The sequence below is a fragment of the Phalangium opilio genome, unplaced genomic scaffold (genome assembly GCF_054372755.1).
Source record: "Phalangium opilio isolate 3A_F unplaced genomic scaffold, DU_Popi_V2 ptg000055l_1, whole genome shotgun sequence".
Lineage (NCBI taxonomy): Eukaryota > Metazoa > Arthropoda > Arachnida > Opiliones > Phalangiidae > Phalangium > Phalangium opilio.
This window is the reverse complement of record NW_028324174.1, coordinates 1,690,474-1,716,178: the sequence shown is the minus strand read 5'-3', so window position 1 is coordinate 1,716,178 and position 25,705 is coordinate 1,690,474. Positions and strand designations below refer to the sequence as shown.

The 25,705-nt window shown below is 37.5% G+C and overlaps 1 long non-coding RNA gene across 1 annotated transcript; it reads left to right on the top strand.

Moving 5' to 3' along the window:
• The first annotated feature begins 19,791 nt into the window (after positions 1-19,791).
• On the top strand, positions 19,792-20,964 carry LOC149668595 (uncharacterized). Its single transcript, XR_016367895.1, has 3 exons — positions 19,792-20,183; positions 20,281-20,401; positions 20,507-20,964. It is a non-coding gene; the product is annotated as an uncharacterized LOC149668595 (long non-coding RNA).
• Positions 20,965-25,705: the final 4,741 nt, after the last annotated feature.

Genomic DNA, 25,705 nt, shown 5'->3' with positions numbered 1-25,705 from the left:
GTATTTTGTATACTTAATATAATAGAGATTTTCCTCCCTATCAATTGCCGTTTGGGGGGAATTTGACCTGGGGCTGGGGGGATTGGACCTGGGGCCGGGGGGAATTTGTCCTAGACATTCATTCGGGGGAAATTGTCCGGGGGATTTTATCGCATACGTGATTGGATTATGTCCATTTCTTCCCTGATGGGGGATTTTGGCCGGGGGATTATGTCCAGGGGGATTATGTCCTACATTCAAATTCAACACAGTAGAAAACTTACGCCCCTTAGCGTTAGCAAAACTAATCCTTTAAGGATGCTAACCTTGCTGGGCAAAAATTTTACTACAAAAAGGAACTGGATGCCTTCTTCGCCGATTTAAATTGGAGTCTCGGAGCTTGAGTTTCTACCAAATTGGCTAGATCTCGAGCCTGGTTGTCCCTCTTTGAAGGGGTGAACACCATGCTTCCTTCGTGGTCTAGTTCTTCTTCTTAAGTGTGTGTTCTTTTTCTTTTTGGACCATGACCCTTGACTGTCCTTTTCGCAGGACTATTCTCGTAAACCAATAAGGTAGCTGGTCCCTGTCTGATTTGTATAAGTTCGCCGAACTCAAGTAAGGACGAAGGTCACGCGCGAGAGAGCTATTTCATCGGCTCAAAGGCGACCCGAGAGAGCAATAAGGGAATAGTATTCTCGATGCCATTAAGTGGCGACCCTAGGACGCAAATAGTCTGGAACCGTTAAGTGGCGACCTTATGACGCAAATAGTCTGGTACCAATGCCATCAAGTGGCGACCTTAAGTTGCGAACCGTCTGAACACAATAAATGTTTAGAATATAACAAAATATAAAAATCAAAGTTCAAATGGCCTAAGCCGCCTAAATACAAAAATAGTTTCTTAACCCTTATATACCCAAAACCCTTCACTTGGACATTTTTGTAATACAAAGAGATAGGAGGATGATAAATGACTGTCAGATGCGGGGCTTTACAAGTAGCCAAAACCTACAGAACCACCGGTAACCTTTTGGGAATAATTAACCAAAAATCGGAGAATTGATAGAGATAAAGCTTAAAGAAAGTTCTTATTCAGAAAAATATTAAGGATCTAACAATCTGCTCCAACAGAAAGGATACTCGTGCGTGATATGCAAGATAATAAAAAAGTGAAACAATAGGGGCTATATTAGCGAGCATGAGATAAAAATTTCTTACCTTGACGCCAAACCTCCAGTAATGAGCGAGACCAAAGAATTTGGAACGTATAAGCCCCCTAGAATTACACAGCCACGCTCGAATTTTTCACTTTCCAAGCCCACTTTTTTTAAACGATGACTTTATCATTCGTTGGTGGCGCCATCTATAATGCTTGAGACCAAATAATTATCAGTCGTCTGCTTTGCTGAAGCTGAATTTGTTTCATTTTCTTATGAATTTAGGCGCATAGAGGCGGTAATGAAAATGTTTTTAAATATCGTGTTTCTACAAATTATTTATTGTGAATAATATTAAGACTCGTTCCTATTTATAGTGGGAAATGTTTTAGTAGGATAGAAGTAAAATAGTAGTATTCCCCCTACGTGGAAAGCCAAAACCTATTCTGGAGAAAATAGTATGAATTGCTACATTGTGCCCACTAACCATAAATTACCGCCTTTTCCATAATATTGCTATTTTACTCTTTTATCCGTGAAAAGAGGCGCATGCTTAGCCTTTCGTGAATAAACAGGAAAATATAAATGGGGTGATACATTGATCTTTTATCAAGGCGTTTTAAGTGGCCTAATTGCGAGGCCAGTTCAGATATAATAATAATAATCTAAGCTTTGTCTACGAAGGGATTTCCACACTACGCCTGTGGCTTATTTACAGGTGGGTCCCTTTACAATGCATAGAGGGGTGGTGGCTAGCCCCTACACTACAGGTAACCTACAGCGCCCTATACTAACTATTACCGTTAACCTCTGCAAGTTTTAATGGAAAGGAGAAACCGGGTTAGACCGCGGAGGAAAACTCCTCTCAACAAGCGGGGAGAGAACTTGCAAACTCTACGCAGAAGGATTTGTACCGAGATTCTCACCCGGTGCCACAGTCCGGGATCCTCTTGCTGCGAGGCGAAAGCGCTAACCGCTACGCCATCCCAACATACGACACGAAACCATGGACAATTACACGGGCCTCTTGTGGTGGCCTACTTGAGACTCCAGTAGAGAATACATATGCAAAAATAAACTAGGGATAAATGAAAACAAGAAGTGGAGCTGTGAAAAGAAACTAATTAAAGCAATGTATAAAAGAAGAATTAGTAAAATATATTTACTATAAGAGATATACTGGAAATATTAAAATAGATATTCCAACTGATCACATTTGAATGGTTTTTCCCCAGTGTGAATGCGTTGATTCACTTTTCAAAGTTCAGGAATATGTGATATTGCTATAATGCATTGATAACTGAGAGTCTTATATAGTACAACATGACAGTAATGGCGGCAGACGGGGTATGCTCGGATTCAAACCATAATATTAATTAATGCGCGATTCAAATCAGAACGGTATTGGTTTATTACGGTGTAACGTATCTTATTCCATACATTTGTTGAGCAAAATATATAATTTTAATCATATCAATTTAAATATTCAAGAAGAGGTGGTCAAAATAATGCCCCAAAAATTATTTATTTGCATCCTTATCCGTACCATAAGAAATTTTTTTACCTCTCCGAGTGACGTATGTCACGGAAAGGTTCTAATTTCGACGTATCTGTTACTAGTTACAACCCAGGGGACCGCGTTCGCAGTTTGCGTATCGGAGCAAATGTGTTCTAAATTTCCGTACAGCATTTACAGTTCCCGGAAATTTGAAAAATTGTATTCCTTTTACAATGGATATTGGTCCAATGTCTGTCTATCATCACCATCCTCTGGTCTATCCCAAGCGGACACGAGTCAGTATATACTTGCTAATTAATACCACCATCATCATGTTTTTGTCCATCCCACATTGACACCATGCTCGTCAATTGAATGGAGCGCAAAAAAAGAAAAAATATTTTTATTTTTCCGTGTATTTTTACATTCCTCAATTGAACATTTTTGCCCATTTTGTACTTGCACACTTTGAAATTAGCACAAGAAAGTGTTTTTCTCAACAAAAAAATATAGAAAATTCTAGTTATGCGCCACAAACATAGATGGCACCACCGACGAAAGATAAAGTACACTTGTTGAAAAAACCGGGTGCGCGAAGCGTAGATTTGATGTGTAATTCTAGGGGGCTTATATGTTCCAAGTTTTTTGAGCGAGACTAGTTAATATTAACAGTAGAACTCGCAGCATACAACTTTCCTTCTAAAGACTTAAGCAGAGTGAGAAATAAGGAAAAAGGCCAAAAATTGCGCTAAGTTTGCTACGTTCGCTACGCTCGCCAATCAAGCCGAGAAAACCAGCTGTACGCACTTCAAAATTTTCCGCGCTCAGCGTACTCGACGAAGCTGGCGAGAGAGAGAGAACGAAGTTGAAAATGTTCAACTTTTTGCGTCGGTCTCGCAAGCGAACGCGACGCACATCCAATCAGCGACCTTATCTTGGTCACGTAACTGATGTCGTAGAAGTCCTTCCTAAAAATGGCGTCTGACATGGAAAAACACCATTTACCACGAGAAATTAACGATCAATTATTAATTAATGAGGTTAGGAAAAGGCCCGAATTGCGGAATATTTCTCTCCAAAGCTACAGGATGACGAAAATGAAAGAAATCTCCTGGATGAAAATAAAAATAACGATGGGATGCTCCAGTACGTTTATACATTTAAGCCTTGGCTCTGTTTACATTATCCATAATCGGAAATTATCCACAGTAGTTTTCATATTATATCCATAATCAGGTAATAAAGCAAAGAATCGTTGGAAATCAATTCGAGATAAGTACACAAGAGAGAAAAGCAGATAAATAAAATTAAAACTAGTGGATCTGGGAGGACGAACAAAAAGGTTTGGGAATTAATGGATTCCCTATCGTTTTTGAGCGACAATGTTCAACTTAGAGCGTAAGAAAAGTTTAATCATGCATCATTGCTACTTAGTTACCATCGTGATTTTTTACATAGGACCACAAGCAGTCTGTCAAGTAAAACGTGCTTAGTTGCTGAACAAGTGACCAACACAACCGAAGACAATTTGACAAATACTAGTGGAGAAAACGTAAAAATAACTACGGATGCTCGGGAGTTTATCATTAGCACCGAGGACATATGTGATGCATCAACATCTAGTTCTACCAAGACAAACATGTCAGAAAGAGCCTCTGACAAAGATACTGACGCCGACCTCCAACCTAAAGAATAGAGGAAGGTCGTAGAGATACCACTGAAGCTGCGCTTCTTCAGATGATGAAGACCAATAATGAAATAATAGCTTAAATTGAATGTTGTGATACCAAAAAATACTGAAAACTTTGGTCTGTTTTCGAATACTTTCCCATCTATCTGTAATTTAACATTCTTTTGATCCGACCAAGGTTGGGTCAATAAGTTAATGATATTTTTTCTTTTCGAAAATAATTCTTTACTTGACGTTGAAGCCACATCGCATAAGGTCTTTACGTAAGGGAAAAGTTCCGAATATCTTTGTTGACATCCACGTGATTTTGGTGCTGTATTTTGCTTGTTCTTTTATAAGAAAACTTGTTAGCTTACTAGAATAGCTGCTTTCGATGCAATTCCCTCTACCCATCTCTTTTTGCAAAGGCAAGGAGTAACCATTTCTTGACTAAACAGCTCTTTGTTTTGTTGTTTTCTCACGCAAAATATATGAATACATGGTATTTGTAGCATCGTGAAACTTGAACACGAACAAGTATTACCGTCAGAGACAGCATCAGCGTGGCCTTTGCTTTTAACGATGAAGTTTCTACTATTGTCAATTGAGTAGCAATCGGCAATAGTGACGCCTTTTAATAATTTTTTTTGTTCTTCTATCCACCATCTGCGGTACACACAATTCAGCAATTACTTTACTGGCGTGGCGGACGTCTTTGTCGTTCGTGTCTATTTCTTGAAATTTTGTCTTGGTTTTAGCTTTGAATTTTTCGAAATCATGCTGGTTTTCAATAAAATGATACAGGAGTTTCAGATCGCTGTAGAACTCGTCTAGGGGTGCGTTTCTACGGCGTACGCTTTTAATTTTCAGATTAAGCGATTCCCGGCTTTTATTTGTAGTATCTCCGAAATTAAAGTGTTGTCTTCGGTAGAACATCACCCACATTTCCTTTATAGACAACAAGTTGTCCTGAAGATACTTGACGAACGCTGATACAGTTGCAAACCGTTCATCACGGAGCATGCACTCAACGTTTTCTCTGTAAATGTTTGCTGTGAATGAATAAGCAATTAACAGATTGTGACGTTTCCCTATCCAGACCCACAATTTCACTCACTGGATTCCCATCCACAATCACGATTATGTACAACAGCATTTTACAAAGGTTCAGAGAATATGTGGCGTCGCAAAGGAGAAGTTCTGGGTATCTTTCAAAAGTGTCGAGCATTCTTCCGGTTTGCCAATATACAAAGTCAAGTTCGTTTGAGTCGCAATCAACACTAACTCCAACAACCTATAAATATATAATTGATTTGTTACTATCAATAAGCTAGGGATACCAATATGTAACGGTTAAAGAACCAAAATGGAAGTATTGTTACGCAAGCATTGTCAGTTAAAGGTGACTAACTTTGTACCATAATGGGTAATCGAGAAATACCAGTGATATTGTTATCTTAATCGCAGAGTAGAAAGCAAAATATAATGATTTTTTTAAAGATTGCTATAGCAATTATTCTAGAGCGTAAAAAGAATTCACTCTCCATACATAAGCGCAAATCTCGGCGTAGCTCCCGAATTACTTCAAAAACGCATACCGTTTAAAACAAGAGCGACTCGTGACGAAATTTTGCTTTGAAACCGTGACTTACAATAAAACTATGAGTCGCATTCGTTAAATAAACGGAACCGTGGGAAGTGGTGGCTAGATCTTTAATGAAGCTATACCCAAGCTGCGTGCCGAGGGATAGGACAATAGATATTGATCGGCGAATTCGAGCTCAGTGGCGGCTTAAGTCAAGTGGAGGCCCCAAGCGGTAACCATTTTGGGGCCCCCAAACTCAAGATATTAAAATTAAATAGTAGTTGTAAGATGGAATTTATATAAGAAGGCCTAAAATAGCGTCCGGTGCGCGCGTGATAGTCGACAATCCCCCCTTAATGGGTGGGGGGTGGAAAAGGAGCCTGGACTTAGAATTTTGTCTTATATCGTTTTTTTGGGTCACCTGAGAGCGATCCGAGATAGCTTCAAATTTACGTGTTACGTCATCGCTCTAGCTCGGATGACCGAATGTGGTTGCTCCGAATGAAAGACAAAAGTTTTTTCAGAGCGGTTTTGTGACGTCTTCAGGCGCTCCGTCTCTAGACTCGAAGCGGTTGGGATCAATCCGGAAGTGAGCGACTGGGTCATTGTAAGACGCGCCTGTTGTAATATTAGTAATTATAATAAATAATCACGAATACACTTCTTTAAGTTTAAAAATGAAAATTTTAATGTTTCGTGAGGAAGTACATCCTTCCACTCGCGCTCTTCTTTTTCTTCTGCCTTTCTTTCTTCAAAAATAAAAACTAGCTTCAATACAAAAAAGGGGTATGGGGAGAGCGTGACTCAGGAAACTTTCCATTCCATAAGAGAGAACGTTTTAATCTCCAAAACCCCGCGACCTTCGTGAAGTGGGGTTTTTGGTCCTTTCGACCACTCTACACGTTTTTCAGGAGTCTTAAAATCCATCTACACTCTTATGGTTGCAACAGCGCCGCCGTCTCGGAGCAGCTCGTTTTTACCGCAAAGAAAAACGCTACATGTTTTCCACCATCTATTTCTTTTACCTTTTCGTTAAGCCTTGGTTTGGTTTTTGGAACTCACGAAGGGGTGGGCTTACTTGGCCACTGACACCGGCGTAAGAGCAGAAGCGTAAAATCTCGCGACTTGGGTCTTATATAAATCTCTTCTTGGTAAATACTGAAAGGGAAAATATTCGTCATTTATTTCCTTTTAAAACTATTAGTCTCTTCCATTTTTTACTTTGAAAAAAAATATTATTAATGGAAAAAAAATAATTCTGCTCAATTCAGGGCCCCATGGCATCCCGGGGCCCCAAGCGGCCGCTTAGTCCGCTTACCGTTAAACCCGCCACTGTTCGAGCTACAAGTATTTATATTCCTAATTTTTAGAGTCTAGTCCCACATAAACCTTTTATGTCAACCCTTGACTCATGCTGACAAACTAGCGAAAAATTTAATAAGTATCCCTTCCCGCAAATATCATTTGTAAAGGCCAAATTTTACGATGCTCAAGGTTCAAGTGTGTGTATTAAAACAGTGCTGATTAAATTCTGTTCAACTGATCAAAAGGGCACACTAAGTATAAAACGTTAAGAACAGTGAAATTTTATTTTCATTCTCGCTACAATACACGGTGTTTGAGCGGTTCCGAAATAATGGAATAAAATTAAATATTCATAAAAATTTACATTAACTGTTATTTAGAGCAAACCCATATTGTACGTACACTAAACAATAAGCTATGAAATATAGCTTTCACGTAATCTTATTTTAATTAAAAAATAGAAACTTCAGTTCCCCTTACAGATTGACCTCGCTTTATTTGTTCGTTTAGTTCCCCTTTCGATTTCGACTTATAAATTGTTTTCAGACTAGGAGGATACATACAATTTGCACAGAAGGTCATGTGACTTTCTGGAAAAAAGCGCTGCATTGACAACTCTATTGGTCTGTAAACGTGGAACCAATTTTTTTTAAACTCAATGAAACTGAAATATCAATCAATCATCTACTGAAAGAGGTATTAACCTATTTTTTTTCAAAAGAAGGTAAATATGGATTAGATGGCTTGCTGCTTCAAACAAGATTTTTAATCATGAGGAGAATATTTTGTTAATTTTAGTCAAATTTAGATAATCGGTAATCGTGTTGATATGAATAAAACCCTTTTTGCCCATGTCAATTTTAAACTTTGATCACAGGTTTCGCTTACCATTTCACAAGCATACTAAACACTACTGAAGGACGCAAATCTATCTGTGATCGGTAACGGTGACAATATAGCAATTTTCCCAATTAATCGGTTTCAACTTCATTTGCACATTTCTATTCGTTAATTTGAAATGTTTCGAGAAATTTGAATGGAATATTAGTAGATATCTCTTTTAGTAGATAATTTTTGATGTATGTATCTCAATTAAGCTTTGATATCAACATCGATTTATTTACGATATGGGCTCATGATGATAGTCTGTTTATAAGATTAAATCGTTACTTCAAGTGTCACTAGACAGTATCTACCTCCAAAAAAGGTAGTAACTTTAAAACAATCTCCTCGTCACAGGATATCCAAGGGTTAATTTATTATATCATTGATATGTGATAATCTGACGAAGGCTCACTATAGATGAGTCGACCAATTCCTTTTAAAGCATAGATCATAAGTGTTCACCCTTGATTTTTATTTCGCAAAACACGTTGCATTTGTAGACCTCGACGCGCACCACGAGTAGAAGCATAAAAATGCAAAAACAACACATTGAAGACATACATTTTTAGTAAGTAGCATTTCTCACTACAGCTGTTTTCGGGGCTGAAGCGACCTAAAACAAATAGAGGGCGATAAAGAAAAAACCACCGGCCGGTTAAAGGGGGTAGTTTTGAGGGAAGCAAATTCAGATGCAAGGCGCGTCCCTTCAACAAGGAAACAATGAATTCGTATATACGTACGTTTTGCGCAATTGTAATATTGAAATTTTCTACAATTATGTAATATTTGAGAAAACAAGGCACTCATTTTAAAGTCTAAATTTTAAAAATACGACGCAACGAAATGGCCAAGTAACGGAGCTTAAAAAGAGGGGAAAAATTATTTTTTAATAAATGCCAAAAATCAACGGTAAGGCTTAGCGTAATTTCACCTTCTTAAAAAAAGTGCCAAGTTTAGAAATAGATTGTGGGACGATGAAAAGGTGGAAAATTATGAAATTAGGCTTGAAACCTACAATTATATTTAAAATCCAGCCATGTGCAATTCCTCAAAAAATATGAAAATTACAACGAAAAAGGACCCACTCTCAAATTTTTTTTCCCTCAAATAGAAACGGGGTGAAAAAGGCGAAAAGTGACGATTTGGCCGGTAATAAAAATATTTGGGAACAGGACAATTTGGTCTCGCCGATTTGGTCGCGGAACTAATTGGTCTCACCGATTTGGTCTCGGGACTATTTGGTATCGTGATTTTTTGGTCTCGGGACTATTTGGTATCGTGATTTTTTGGTCTCGGGACTATTTGGTATCGTGATTTTTTGGTCTCGGGACTATTTGGTATCGTGATTTTTTGGTCTCGGGACTATTTGGTATCGTGATTTTTTGGTCTCGGGACTATTTGGTATCGTGATTTTTTGGTCTCGGGACTATTTGGTATCGGGACTATTTGGTATCGGGACTATTAGGTATCGTGATTATTTGGTCTCGGGACTATTTGGTATCGGGACTATTTGGTATCGGGACTATTTGGTCTCGGGACTGTTTGGTCTCGGGACTGTTTGGTCTCGGGACTGTTTGGTCTCGGGACTATTTGGTGTCGGGACTGTTTGGTCTCGAGACTATTTGGTCTCGGGACCATTTGGTATCGGGACTATTTGGTCTCGGGACTATTTGGTCTCGGGACTATTTGGTATCGTGAATATTTGGTATCGGGACTATTTGGTCTCGGGACTATTTGGTCTCGGGACTATTTGGTATCGTGATTATTTGGTCACCTAATTAGTTGCCTCCTTTTCCAAAGCAATGGTCCCAATAATTCGTTGCCTCCTTTTCCAAAGCAATGGTCCCAATAATTTGTTGCCACCTTTTCCAAAACAATGGTTCTGATAATTCGTTGCCACTTTTTCCAAAATATTCTCCTATTAATTAGTTGCCACCTTTTCCTAAATATTCCCCTATTAATTACCTGCCTCTTTTTCCAAAATATTCTGCTATTAATTAGCTGCCACCTTTTCCAAAATATTCTCCGACTAATTAGTTACCACCTTTTCCAAAATATTCTCCCATTAATTTCTGACACCTTTTCCAATATATTTCTATTATTGCTAATAAATTGTTCGTGGCAAGAGGCGGGCTTTTAATACTCATATAAATAATCTTCTTACCTCCAAACAAGGTTGGGTTGGGTTAGGTCCCGAGACCCAATTGTCCCGAGACCCAATTGCCTCGAGACCCAATTGCCTTGAGACCCAATTGCTTCGAGACCCAATTGTCCCGAGACCCATTTGTCCCGAGACCAAATCGGCAAGACCATAACGGCGAGACCAAATCGTCGCGGACCGAAATATTTCAGGATACTTAAAAATAAGTTAGGATTTATAAAAATTATTTACGATTTTTAACAATAATTCAGGAATTATAATTCAAAATTTTTAAAAATAAATAAATTAATTAAATTATAAATCCCGATTTGATTTATTTTATAAATCTTGAATTATTTTTATCAACCCTGAAAACGTTTTATAAATCCTGAATTGTATTTAAATGTTAAAGCTGAATTATGTCCTGTTCGGCGTGCCATACACTTGATTTAATGAAATACGTTTAAACATTCATTTCAATGAGATGCTTTGAAAAGGTTTATGAAAAATGAGAACCATTTTTTATTATGGAAAACACTGTTGTCTTTCAACATTGTAAATTATTTCAATAAAATGAATGTTTTGAGGTGTGAAGTAGATACACATTCGAACGTAGGCACCTCAATGGTTAAATTGCACTGGAAGGTATCCAGAAGCCTTGACACACAAACCCAACCTAAAAGGTAAAAGAATATATGTCCTTTACTTTAGGATACCTCAAAGAAAAACAAACAAAGGAAAAGTGTACAAATTGGTAATCAAATCAAGTTTAAACATTAAACTTCATATTTTTTTTCAAAAATCATTTGCATGATTTGACATCGGAGTATGTCGGCATCTTTTGATTCCAAAAGTCTCATTTGGCTTGCCACAAAAGTTCCAAAAATATCATGCTCGTCATTAACCTTTGCCTTTTCAATAGGCTGCGGCGGTGTTTTAAGGCACGACAGTGCTTCTCCCAAAAAATCATCAGTAATGGGTTTGAGGGTAGTTTGTTTCCTTTTCTTTCATTCAAAAGTGGCGTACTCAGAATGCATACTTGCTCGTGAACTTTCTCCACCAATTTGTAATTAGCAAGGGAGTCTTGTGGTGCTTTCGTTATCAGGTTCATCATAATCAGAATCTATTTCAAGAGGCCCAATAATTTCATCACTAGAAAATGTTGGCCTGTTGTTTTCTTCCGTGCGAACTGGTTTCACACCCTTCGGAAGAAGTACGTCGAGACTAGAACGAGCTTTTCTGGGTTGCAAAGATGATTTTAAAAACAACAAGCCCGAAGAACATAAAATATCCATAACGCCAACAATATACACGTTTTAACAAACAAATGTATAAATACAGAATGAAAAAAACAGAACAGCCGAATAAAGTAGATGCGTCTTCAAAACCTTTATCTCTCAGGCCCGTTTTCTTATAGTCCGGAGCTACCCCAAGTAAACTTCTACAAATAATTAAACGCATTATAATATGCATGCACAACAAATAAATATCGTAACATTACCGTTTTATTCTTCGTAGCCATCATCACACTCGTTAAGCCTAGGTCTAAACTCGAGGAGTGTCGTCTGCGAGCCAAAAGCTCGTTAGTCACGTGATTCTGACGACATAATCTGTCGTGCTGTGATTTGTTATTGAGCTACCCGGTTTTTGTCAGCCCGAATTTAATTAGGTCCCAGCCGGGAGTGTGGCACACTCCTGTAAGCCAAGCTTCTGGGCGGCAAAGTTTGAGGGAATAAGACACATGTCGGCGATCCTACCCTATAGGTGCCGACTGCCCCGTGTCCGTCGGAGGTGACTTGACCCCCACACCCCGTCCGTCACCTCCCAAGTTAACCTCATTTCCTTCCCCTGCTTACACATATATTGAAACCTGAATAATCACATCCTTGCCGCGGTCCTCAGACCCACTTCGCATTGAAACCTCAAAAAAATATTAATTAGGTCCCTAGGTGATTAAAAACGGGTCCTCGACATGACTAAAATCAGGTCATACGGTATATTCACACCAACAGTTTTGTCCGACAGACTAGTCGGAGCACAATTGTCAGAGGACAAAAGTTGGGTAATCTGAATGCGCCTTAACCGAGTTCAGGGTGGGTTGAGGTACTAAACAGTTCCTTTTAAGCTAAAATCTGACGGTAACGAAGTGAAAACTCCTGCCACAACTACTACTTATTCTATTACGGCTCGGGTCAAACTAAAAGCCTCTCGTATAATACGATGTGGCTGAAAATGAATAAAAAAGCGGGAACGGCCAAGGTCGTTAATTTTTTTCAATAGGTTTATTAATAATCACAAAAGACCGAATGGCCTCGAGTGTTCCCAAATTCGCAGTCCCCATTTCTCCCCCCGATGCTATTACTTAACGAGACTCGGTTTGAACAGCGTAGGACTGGCGTTTTCCGGTGTCTTTAGAGATCCAGCGTTCATGCACAGACTAACCATGAAAATTTATAAGGTAATTCTCGCAGAGATGGAAACTAAAAGGAACAAGCTTGTCCAGCAAAACCGTAAAATTTTTGAACACCTAATAAATTTATAGGACATTGGTCCAGTAAGGCAGTGACCCGGCCCTATAGGTGTCTCAAAGTTATCTTATTTCCGTCCTTGCTAAGAAGAAAACCAACATAATAGGCAGGGTTCATACAACATTTGGAAAACAAATTTCCCTGAGATTTCCAGGTTTTTCCCGTATATGGAGTATCCTATGGAGCAAATATTAACGAAGCAGGAGGGGTAAATAGAACTATTACATAATCAAAGGGCATCCCCGTATCTCTAATATAACCAGAGTTATGAGCCTCCAAAGTATAGTGTAATGTTATTTCTACGGAGGGGATGTTTATGAACATTTTGCATAATTACTTGGCACTATTTTTACGCAAACGTCTCTGATTTCCCTGAATTTTACTAAAAATTCTAAATTTCCCTGAGTTTTCCCTGTTTCCAGGTTTGTATGAACCCTGATAACTCTCAGCAAGACAAAGTTGAAAAGGGGCGAAATACTTTCAGCCTCCAGGAAATTCACGAGAGTGGAAATAAGGAAAACACGTCAAAACTATCCAGGGACACTATTCTCTAAAATTTTAAATGATTAGAAACCCAAATTTATACAATAGGGTTGGGTCCATTTGGAGAGGGTGCTTTTCTAACCCGAATCCAAATCGACATTTTAATCCCCCGCCAAACATTTGTACGTCACTTCCTCTTTCATTGCGTAATTTTATTTCAGCATAGATTACTCTAAGGTAATAAATTAATTATCTACGATAAATTAATTAAAAATAAGAATTTTACTCATTATAAAACTAAGCTTTTCCTAAAGGTTTTGAACCGTTTAATTGAAATTATTTAAACTATTAGTGATGATCAATTGGCCAATATCGTAAAAATTAACCGATGTCAATAACAATTTGTTTAAAATCAATGAAACTAAAATATCAATATCAAACAATTATCTACTGGGAAACATATCAAGCTATTCTTTAACTTTAATATCTCATGTTAGAATTTAAATAAAGATAAATTTTACTATTTTCTGACACAAAAATTGGCAGCTTCTTTAAATATATAAAGTTCAACGTTTTGTGATATTAAAGTAGAAATATATAATTTTCGTTTTATTTGAACTAGTTTCTATAGAGGAACTTAAATCAAATGGCCTTTTGTACGAGTACTCTTGCCGACAATTGATTTTACTAATCGAGACAATTACTGCGTCTTTTAATTAATATTTCATAAATACTACCTGAATATTTTTTAAATTAATATTATATTGTTATTCATTCATTGAGTTAAAATTATTGGTTAAGCTTTGATATTGACATCGGTTAATTTACAATATCGGCTAATGATGCTAATCTGTTTATAAAATTATATCGGAACTTCAAGTGTGACAAGACATTAGATAACTTCAAAACAATCTCAACAGAAGATCCGAGTTATCATAACATGTGATAATGTAAGATAATGTGACTAAGCGGCTCAGTGGACGTTGTGCAATGGCCTCATACTATTTGCTTGACCATCGTCAATGGTCAAGCTAAAATTCATCTTAAAGTAGTAAATAAACAACACTTGACGCAACCTTCTAAGGAGCTATTAGTAAAACAATATATTACGAACAAAATGGTCTCACTTATATCACAAAAATTATACTCAGCTTGAAAATTTAATATTTAAATCAAAGTAGAAAATTCAGTTTAGCAAAGGCTTAGAGCATTGCCGTCGTCAGTCGGCAATGAAAATATTAGCTTCCCGCGTACATTAATATAAGACTCCCGTCTCCCTGTAAAGGTGAGGCGCCCCCTAATAGCGCGCGGTCTTCTTCAAAGCTGCAATCTCCCCTTAGTTTATTCTCAGTAATCATCTTAAGCTTAAAATACGAGGTTACCTACGTACATAATATCGAATCGCCGTGATAGCGAGGCGCCTAGACGAAGGTCGAACATTGCGAGCCCAGAACATCGATCGAGGGATCAGGCAACTAGCGTAATACACCCTCAGAAACACTTTATTACGGAGTGGCTTTCCTCTCGTCAACGAGAAAACAACGTCGTCGTCCGAGGGATCAGCCACTGGCGTATTCTCCCAGTATTACCTCTTTGGAAGTTTTAATGCCGTAAATTCGGGCGATAAGCCTACAATCCGTTCTAATATTGAAATAATATTATTTCACAACAGTTATTAAACACTGGCTACTTACGACTCTCGCCACGGGAAGGCTGGTATGATTGTTACGGAACAAATCCGTTGGGAGTCATTAGATAGGTTGAATAAGTACTAGAGATAGTGTCATCATACCGTATATGAACTTCTGGGTCAATGTAAATCTATTGTGCTTCATCTGTTATTCTATTTAAATTTTAGGCACATTGACCCCTCTCTCTTATTCAACCTTCCTAACCATGGAATATCACTATGTAAATCGTCGCTGCCCAAATTCAAATGACGTTATTCCGTGTACCAAATGCCGTTGTTATAAATTATACCAATTTGATTTCTATTTTACAAAAACATTTGAAAAAATTAATTTTATTTCAGATTTATTTAAATTTCTAGAATTTTCAGTAATACTTGATGTCAAAGAATTAGATGCATTTAGGCAACGTGTTTTTAATACCGGACTACTTAAAATGAATCACTTTCCCAAACAAAAACTTGGTACATTTTAAACATTTTCATGTTGAAATTATACCACTCTCAATTTCACTTTTATAAATTTCTTAACATTGCAGAATGTCTTTTTCTGCCTTTTTTCTACCCGGATAGTTGACGATGACCCACGTAGCGTACAAACATGTAATTGGACTGGAGTCCCACAGGTTTCTTTCTGGTTGTGGTGGAAAATCGTCGCCAGCCTGTTTAATACTCCATTCTTGTTTACAATTACCAGAAGCTAGTCTCAAAGCGTTTGCAATTTCGTTTGCTTCTTTCATGTGTCGTACGATTTGCGATTTTATCGTCATGGAGTCGTACACAGTGAGCTCAAATAGTACTGACTCATCTCGTACTCCTAAATATTTTATAGCAAACATGAAGAAATGCAAATCTCTTGTCTTGATAATTAATAACCTTTTGCATGATAGTATTTTTTCTTACACTCGCTCCAACCACTGTACATTGAAAAAGGAACTTGATTTAACACGCGAAATAAGTGTCTGTAAAAGTCGTTAGATTCATACTCAAAGCACGGATAATTTGATTTTAGCAAAAAGAAATAATGTATCAACATTTTATCGGCCAAAAATTGTTTCCCTAATAAAATTTTCGTATGTGACTCTGTCAACTTATTATAAGCATTCGAATTGGAGTTGATTTTACTACTTTCCTGATTCCCCCTAACTCCAGCTGGTTGGAACAGTGTACGTTTCAATTGGTTCGACGCTTAAACTTTTGGCGTTACTTTGGGACTGAATTTTATTTTTTTTTAAACGGAGGTTGTTGGTATATCCCCCTGGTTCTAATAGACGCATCTTCCTGGACTAGAGGTTTGGTTTTCTTAAATTTCTCTTCAAGTAATTTTAATTGTTTTTGTCTTTTTTGATTTGGTATATGCTTATGAGCGTTAAGCAAAGCTCGTTTAAACAACTTCTTGTTTAATTCGTACAAATGTTTTATGGCTAAATCTAACCTAGGTTTTTTGTCGTATAGGGCTTGTTCTTTAACGAGTCTGTTGAAACTTTCAACATGACCCTGAGTCGGTGCCTCTTGATCAAAATAATTCACTAATCCGTCTTTAAAATTAACCCTAGGCTGGTAAGATGCTGGAACCACTTCAAAATGTCTGCTTAAATCACCCGAGAGAAGCCTAGTCCACAGAGGCTATGTGGGATAATAGTTTTTTTGCCTGTATGCTAGAAGGTTGGGACCATATAATTCGTTTCTAGAAAGCAATGAAGGAAAGTATTCTTCGCGGGCTACATCTTGTTTAACTTTATCAATAATTCTATCTGCGATGTCTTTAAAAAAAGTATTACCATCCCCAGCTATGCTTCAATTCTTCTAACAGTGAACTGTTTATTAGAACACTTACCATAAACATTCCAAATTTATGTTTATTGGGTGAAGTACTATAAATTTTTTTCATAAGTCTGCTACCATCTTTCATCATGTGGCAAATGCCACACTGAATAAGAGTAAAATTTAAGACATCTCCACTAGCAACTCCCTCCGTAATTCTCCGGCAAACGCCCACGTACTGATTTAAACTCATTCCATTAAATACCTTCAAAGCAGCAGTGATCAGAACGAGACTTTGATCGCTGGAAATAACTGCTGGGTATACAACATTACGTTTCCCCGCTATTGTTTTTTGCGCTTGAAAGAAGTGATAAAGAAAATTGGTTCATGTCTCCGCGCTTTGATCCTCCGTTATTAACTCCGCAACTGGCACAGGTATAGATTTCTTATCAATTTCTGGACACCTCATGACTATGGGGTAATACATAAAACGTTTAACGTTTTCAGTGGCCACTACCGAGCCAGTTCCATCCCAAAATAAAATATCGCGCTTAGCATGGTCACGAATGTAATTAACCGACCCTTTGGAATAGAGGGAAACATAACGTGGTTTGGTTGATATTTTCTGTACATAACCACTATACTCAGGGTCTTCTCCGAGCAAAGTTAAAGATTCGTTGAGATCTTTCGATCTGCATTGTTTTTGATAAGCCTCGTATCTAATTTGCCGCATCGTACCTGTTTTAAGTGCAGAATTAGTTAAGCTCCCATACTAATATCAGTTGAGTTTTTAGAATCGAGATCCCATACAGCCTCCAACGGTCTTAATCTGGGGTTTTTTAGGAACTCTTGCCGCAAAATTTGCTTTGGTCCCATTGAACCGAATTCCCATTCGACAGAAGGGGGTTTTTTGGGGTCCCATTCGATCGAACGTAGCCAAAGGTGCGATTTTATTATAGTCCCATTGGACCGAAATTCTATTGAACTGGAAGAAGACATACTGTGTGGTTTTGCATTAAATATATTTTTAATTTCAAAACTTATTATTGTTAAAATAAATGTGAGTTGAAAATGTATTACTGCACTCCTCACCTCACCTACCCTAGCCTAACCTAACCTAACCTAACCTAACCAAACGTAACCTAACTTAACCTAACCTAACCCAACCCAACCTTGTTTTGAGGTAAAAAGATTATTTATATGAGTATTAAAACAATTTATTAGCAATAATAGAAATATTTTGGAAAAGGTGGCAGCTAATTAATAGGAGAATATTTTGGAAAAGGTGGCAGCTAATTAATAGGAAAATCTTTTGGAAAAGGTGGCAGCTAATTAATAGGAAAATCTTTTGGAAAAGGTGGCAGCTTATTAATAAAAGAATATTTTAGAAAAGGTGGTAGCTAACTAAAAGGAGAATATTTTGGAAAATGTGGCAGCTAATTAGTAGGAGAATGTTTTGGAAAAGGTTGCAGCTAATTAATAGGAGAATGTTTTGGAAAAGGTGGTAGCTAATTAATAGGAGAATATTTTGAAAAAGGTGGGAGCTATTTAGTAGGAAAATCTTTTGGAAAAGGTGGCAGCTAATTAATAAGAGAATGTTTTGGAAAAGGTGGTAGCTATTTAATGGGAGAATATTTTGGAAAAGGTGGTAGCTAATTAAAAGGAGCATATTTTGGAAAAGGTGTCAACGTTTTATTGGAACCAAACCTAACCTAACCTAAGCTAAGCTAAGCTAACCTAAGCTAACCTAACCTAACCTAACCTAACTTAACCTAAGCTAAGCTAACCTAACCTAACCTAACCTAACTTAACCTAAGCTAAGCTAAGCTAACCTAACCTAACCTAACCTAACCTAACCTAACCTAAGCTAAGCTAAGCTAAGCTAAGCTAACCTAACCTAACCTAACCTAAGCTAAGCTAAGCTAACCTAACCTAACCTAACCCACCCGAAACCAAATTATTAAAATTTTAATTTAAAATTTAAAGACATTGATGGAACTACCATTAAGACTGCACTTCATTATAAGCACAATTTGTTTATTAATTCTATATATCTCTTGCCTTGAAAGGAATGAAAGTGAGCGTTTTAATTAGTATCACGAAACATTTACTTTTAATATTATTAACATACCTTTCGGAGATTCGAACCAACAACCTATCGCTTCGCAGTCCAACTTCGTATCCACTACACCACCGAATCGCTGACGGCTACAGTGTTTCAAGTTATATTCATGTATTTTTTAGGGGCATATTCGGACGATTGGGATTTCGGTCCATCGGGAATATAGCCATTGGGCTGGAAATCTAAAATCATTGCGGGATATTCGGTCGAATGGGATTTCGGTCCATTGGGAATTCGGTTGAAAGGAACGATACCCAAAATTTCTCTTTTAGCGCCTCTAATCTGAGGAAACTCCGTCGCTCATGATAACGGTTACCTCTATTAGTAATTATGCCTTGATAATTTTTAAAAATTTTAATATCGCATTTAGCTTGGCAAGGTCTTGGTGTCGCGTTAATTCTTGAACAGTATAAATTACAGGAAAAGAGCAAATCTGAATAGATACTATTATCTGGCGCGTAATGGTTAAGAACATTCCATATACATTGCGGATTATTTTGTTTCAAAATATCATCTAGGAGAACTTTATAATTATTACAATCAAGAGTTTTAGGTGCACGGCGATGGGTGCTCATTTTATCCCAAGTATCTTTTGCAATAGAAAATTTTACTTTCTCAGGAACGCGTTTCATAACCTCAGGCTGTTCAAATCCGTCAGTGCTGGATAGAATGTCCTTGCGAACTTCCTCGGACATGGAGAGTAAACCAACGTCTCTAATGTTTAAGGACGGATCATAACCACTATGTATAGAATCTAATCCGGGACTAACTGATAGTATTTCCGATTTTGAGGTATCCTCAGAATCACTCCTGTTAAATCTAAACTAGACCCGCTCGACCTGAATTCTCTTTCTCTATCTGGGTTTGGAGATTCAAGAGTATGCGAGTTTCTCGCGTAATCATCCGAAATGGATTCATCCGAAACGGAAATACTCCAGGATAGAGGACTGTGCATAAGAGAGAGATCTTCTTGCTCCAAGGGATCGAAATTGGGTCTGTCATGAAGCCATTATTGTTCGGAGACTGCTTTAATGGCTTGTCTTCAAAGCGAGGACAATATTTAGTATCAAAAATGTTCTTTTCCTGTAATTTGTAAAACGCTATAACCCAATCCTCGTGAATTTCAGGGTTATCAACCGTTTTAACTTCGGAGTCATTGTAATGAACCCAGGTATTTGCAATTAGCCTAGCGAAAGCCACATAGTGACTGCTACTTCTATTAACTTCTCCACAGTAGACTACGCAACTTTTCAATTCATACTGAGCTCCTAAATATTTAATATGGGTCTCAAGGAAACAAGTTTGCTGATTTTTCGAGCGTTCATCCGCTGTTCTTGGACAACAAAATATCAAGATTTTAGGAAGATTATGTACTTCCACAGTTAGTCTCATTTGTTTCATTCTACCTACGCAAGGAGAAATAAGTCCGTTTCTATCTACACCTAAACAATTTTGAGTTGGGGTTGGTTCTATTTCAGATGTGTATTCTGAAATAGCTAATTTAGCTGCGTCTAAAACAATATAGATCATGGCTGCTTCTTCAAAAGATCTTGTGGCTTGACATTCTTCGCAACTGTAGACTACAGGAAACTCATTTTGGTAAGTATTGCCTAAAAGTGGAACTATATAATGCAAAAGTTTCTGAGGATCTTGCATAGTGCAAAATCTCAAAGCATTTCTCGAAATTGTATCAATTTTTTTCAGAAATGGAACAACATCTTGAGATTTTACGGGGATAGTTGTATCCTCACATATTTTGGAAAGTAACTCAGATAGAATGTCATTAGAAATGTTGGTCTCATTAAATGGAATGATTTCTAAGAGCCCTTGCAAAAGAGAAGACACCCAACAATTTTGATAAGTATTTTGAATACCTCTTCTCATGAAAGACTTTTGGCATAGAGGACATTTAAAATTCTTATCTTTTCTTACGTTTTCAGTCGTATTGGGACTATCGCATAAGCCGGCACATCTAAAATGAAACCACTTTTCACATCTTGTACACAAACAATAAGATGTATCATCGGGGGGCTTAAGACATACACAAAATATTTTAGTTGGGTTTTTAAGAGGAAAATAAAGCATTCCGTCTTCTCTTTTGGGTTTTATTTGGCGCTCTGTTTTTCTAAGGCATTGCTCTAAATGCGCAGAATTCTCCTTTGCCTTTAGCGGTTTGGCAGAATTCTCCTTTGCCTTTAGCGGTTCGGCAGAATACTCCTTAGCCTTTAGCGGTTCGGCAGAATTCTCCTTAGCCTTTAAGGGTTCGGCAGAATTCTCCTTAGCCTTTAAGGGTTCGGCAGAATTCTCCTTAGCCTTTAAGGGTTCGGCATAATTCTCCTTAGCCTTTAAGGGTTCGGCAGAATTCTCCTTAGCCTTTAAGGGTTCGGCAGAATTCTCCTTAGCCTTTAAGGGTTCGGCAGAATTCTCCTTAGCCTTTAAGGGTTCGGCAGAATTCTCCTTAGCCTTTAGGGGTTCGGCAGAACTCTCCTTCGCCTTGGTGTTTTCATTTAGGTTAACTGTCAGATTGTCGGTTAACACAATTGGTTCATTCTCAAGAGGTTAAATCGATTGGTAATCATCTGATTGAACAGTTCTTTAACTCCTCTTAATGTTTGTTTCTCCAATTGCGATTGAACTCCAGCATGACGGTAAACCGATTGGTCAACGCAAGGATGTACCGATGGGCCTACCGGGATTGATTCATCCCAAGGGTAGTACCATCTTGGCTCATAATCAAGGCATTGAAATACGTTTTAAATCCTTTCAAATCTTTAGTGTACCTCATATAGAAGCAATTAGATGCATTCCGAAAACTCTTTGACTTCATGTCAATACTTCTAACGCAACCCAAAGTTTGCACCACATCGAGCCATATTTTTCCCAGTTTACGCTTAAACTCACCTACCCTGTTTAAATTGTGGCCAATTACTGCAAGCATTGCATTTCCTAGTTCTTCATTGGTCACATTTCTGTAACTTACGCTAAAACGACCCTTATCCCTTACTTGCCCCTTCTCAAAGGTTCGTCCTTCCATTGTAGTGTCAAAAGACTAGCGACAATTAAGATCTATAAAAAGTTACTAATAATAATTTTCGGTTTGCAAAATCGCTTAAAAACACAATTTACACTTTCCATAGAGAAAATTTTAAATGTACAACCTAACTATATGCATAGGGGAAAAAAATTTAAATATTTTTGTTTCATTCAAGGAATAAATAAAAATAGATATAATAATAAAAAGTTATCTTCAAGAGATAGTGGGGTCTTTGAGCAGCTTGGAACATACAAAATTTAAAATTTCAAAGGGTTACTTCTGGATTAATGTATCACCTAATTTCTCTTACTTTTTCCATTACCGAATGAAACATTTTATATGGTAAGCCGACTCATAGGGGCAAAATTTAATATTAAGTTTCCGTAGAACGCCTGTAGAGATGTTTACCCTGCGGTACACCGGGGTTAACATTTTCTAATTTCCCTATTATTGAAAGGGCCACATTTCGTTAATGTTAAAAATAGTTATGAAAACCATAGTTTATATACTTCTGGTTGTAAAACCCTATTTTTTTTTCTTTATATAATTCTAAAGAAAGATTCACGCGGAGATGCTACGGGTGGTACGAGGTCAAGGGTTGTGTATAGAAATTCCCTTGACTCGCTCCTATCTCTCTATCATCCACGTGTTCATCAATGGATTAGTTAGCGAGTTAACATAAAATCTAAGGAAGGATTTGGCAGCGCTTTTATTTTTATTCTAAGCACGTAGTTTAATTGCAAAATTATTTTAAACGCGCGAAATTAAAAACCTAAATAACTATCTGTCAGTTTCTCACTTCAATTTAAGGGGTCGTCCATAGGTAATAAAGACAAGGATCAGAATGCAGGAGGAGAGCTCGCTGAGCTTTAAACTGGGTAGGTTCTACTTCCGGAAATCTGTCTACTTCGTCCCGCGCATAAGCGGAAGTCAACTGCAGAAGTTTGGCGTGCGAAGGCCTTCCTTCCGATCCTTCTCTTTATTATCTATGGGTCGTCCGTTAAACACCTAGAAATTAGCACTGTCAAGGGTAAAGTTCCCCTAATCTATAGGTGTAATCGCCAAGGAAAGCAGCAGCAGGTGGGTGAAATAAGGCAGAGGCAGGTGACCTTTGTTCGTTTTACTTCTAAAATAAGCATTTTGGAGAATTGGCGCTACAATCTCGCGAAAACATGGAATAATTGTTCACTGTTCAGTCCTACTTCATACCGACTGCCGAGTTTTTGGATCTTGGCGTAATGTGGTGTCTGCGACGTATTTCAAATAATTTTACTCACCGGCCGCTGACTCCTCTAGAGTCCCTATAATTAACTAAAGTGAAAATTACACCGACTTTTAAGAGTGGCTGATCCCTCGGTAATGGCTCAGATTATTTCTAAACACGCTGCATATTGAACTATACCTCGACACAGGCATTTTAAATGCCGTGCTGAAATATATAGCCGTAAAACACTAATCATAACTCGGTGGATCTTTTGGCAAAATTTCATTTACATTTCCATAGAATGCAGCGTCCTTCGGTACTTAATTGGTATAGTACCTTTGGTTTAGAAATAACCTGCCTCCTTTTATCCCCGTAATATGCTCACTACTTTCCCCAAAATCAACAAAACGAAAGAAGAAGAAAAAAAAAGAATTATAACGTAAAACGTACCTTAATTTTTAAGCTATTTCATGTGGGGAAACGGCTTACAGTCAAGCGATTGCTTGTTAACTTTTGACTTATTCTCTGTTCGAGATTTTAATTGAACTCCAAACCGACTATAACCAAATACCTATTTAAGATATTAACTAAACTCCAAAGCAACTAATAACAAAATATCTATTAAAGATATTAATTAAACTCCAAGCCTCCAAAGCAACTAAAAACAAAATATCTATTAACGATATTAATTAAACTCTAAGCCGACTAAAAATCAAGTAGCTTTTCAAGATATCAATTAAACTCCAAAACAAGAATCAATTATTTCTTCGAGATACAAAAAAACTCAAAAACGTATTGGTCGCAACTCGCAAATCACAGAGAAAAAAAAGTGGACTTATTGCCAAAACAAATTGTCACTTTATGGAAAACGGGTCCAACATACATCACCCGATCATTTTAGAGGTAGGGCAAAAAAAGGTCAAACGACAACTGTCAATCTAAATTCTACCTATTGGGGAGCAGAGAAACAAGTACTGGAATAGAAGGTCCTTGTTACTTATTTTTCTTTATATATTTCTAAAGATAGATGCACGTGGAGATGCTAGGGTTGGTACGAGGTCAAGGGTTGTGTATAGAAATTCCTTTGACTCGTTCCTATCTCTCTATCATCCACGTGTTCATCAATGGATTAGTCATGGGGCAGGGGAGTGGAGCGAGCTGATGACCTGTATTTGTATAAACCCAGCTCGTTTCCATTCCTTACAGTACATAATAGTGCGTTTTTAGGGAAATGGTTTAAATGAAACATAAGCCGCAAATTATTTATTCAAAAATATCACATAAAAATATATGATTAACTCATGACTTCAAATATAATACTTCTGATAATTTGATTTTATGTAACCAGAATTGATAAAAATCAGTTGATTTTCCACTTCACCCTCCCTTTAAGGAACACTCTTATTATGACGGTTCATACGAAATTAGCAAAAAACAAGTTGGGAAAACCAAAATATTACCTCTCCGAGTCAAGACGATTACTTACAAACTTATTTACCCAGATATGGAAATGTTTCTTAAGTTAAAATTTATGAAATATTAAAGCAGTATACAAAGCATAGCAAATATACTGTAAATCAGACGACATTTTACATCCAATAATGATATACTTGTACACATTAAAATCATCCGATGGGGGAGAAACGGGAAATGAAGAGATAAAACTTTGGAGAGATACTACCTTTACGTGTTTGTAAAGGCCCAATTTTCTACTCCTCAACTGTATGCCCTCTATGTTCAAAGCCATATTCACAACAGGGTTGCCATATAAACACTATCCTCTCGTTTCACCTCAACGATTTTCTTAGTTTGTCAACATGACTGTTAACGTTACATAACACCAAAGCTTATTTGTGGCTTCACACACTGAAAGTAAATGCGTACCATAAAAAGCATGAAAACACGAAGCTATTATCCGATTACGATCAGACCTTACACTGATCTGGGCTGCGTTCACCAGAGCTCACCAAAAAAGACAGCGGATTTTGGAAATGTTTACCGGTGAGCTCTGTCGTCATAGCTTTTCTCCGGTCATCGGCGTTTTATAAATGACGCTAGCGCAATAAAGCGTGCAAGGTACCAAGGCTTAACAAAAATTGTATGATAACATATTAATAGAGATAGATAACAACTTTTATAATTAAAATTAGAAACTAACATATCTCTTAAAATTCTCGCGTGATCAACTGGTTTCACGCCATTAAATAGCTATAGTCCCATAGAGCTCTTTGTATTAATTCATCCATGGTTTTTTCGCCAAGCTGAGAACTACACGTTTTACGTCACGTTATCCAAAAAGCCGACTGTTTTCTTTGAAGACCGCGCTAGCTCAGCGCTAAGCACCGTGACGTCATAATTCAAAAACAAAATCCCGTTATGTAGGACACTGCTAACACCGCTGGTCTCTGCTGAGCGCGGCCCAGATTTCCACCATGATTATAAAATCTAAGCCTAATTATTTAATAGTGTATTTAACTTTCGGCTCACTCTGAACCGTTAATGTCTCTGCATTACAGAAACGAAAACCAAACCCAAGCGTTTACTTTTTGGTTCACTAGGCCTATTGACAAATAAAAGATCATTTGACCACCATTGTAGCGTTGCGCTTGTATTCACTTTAGGAAGGATTATGCTATAAACAGATGTAGTATAGCTTAAGTAATAT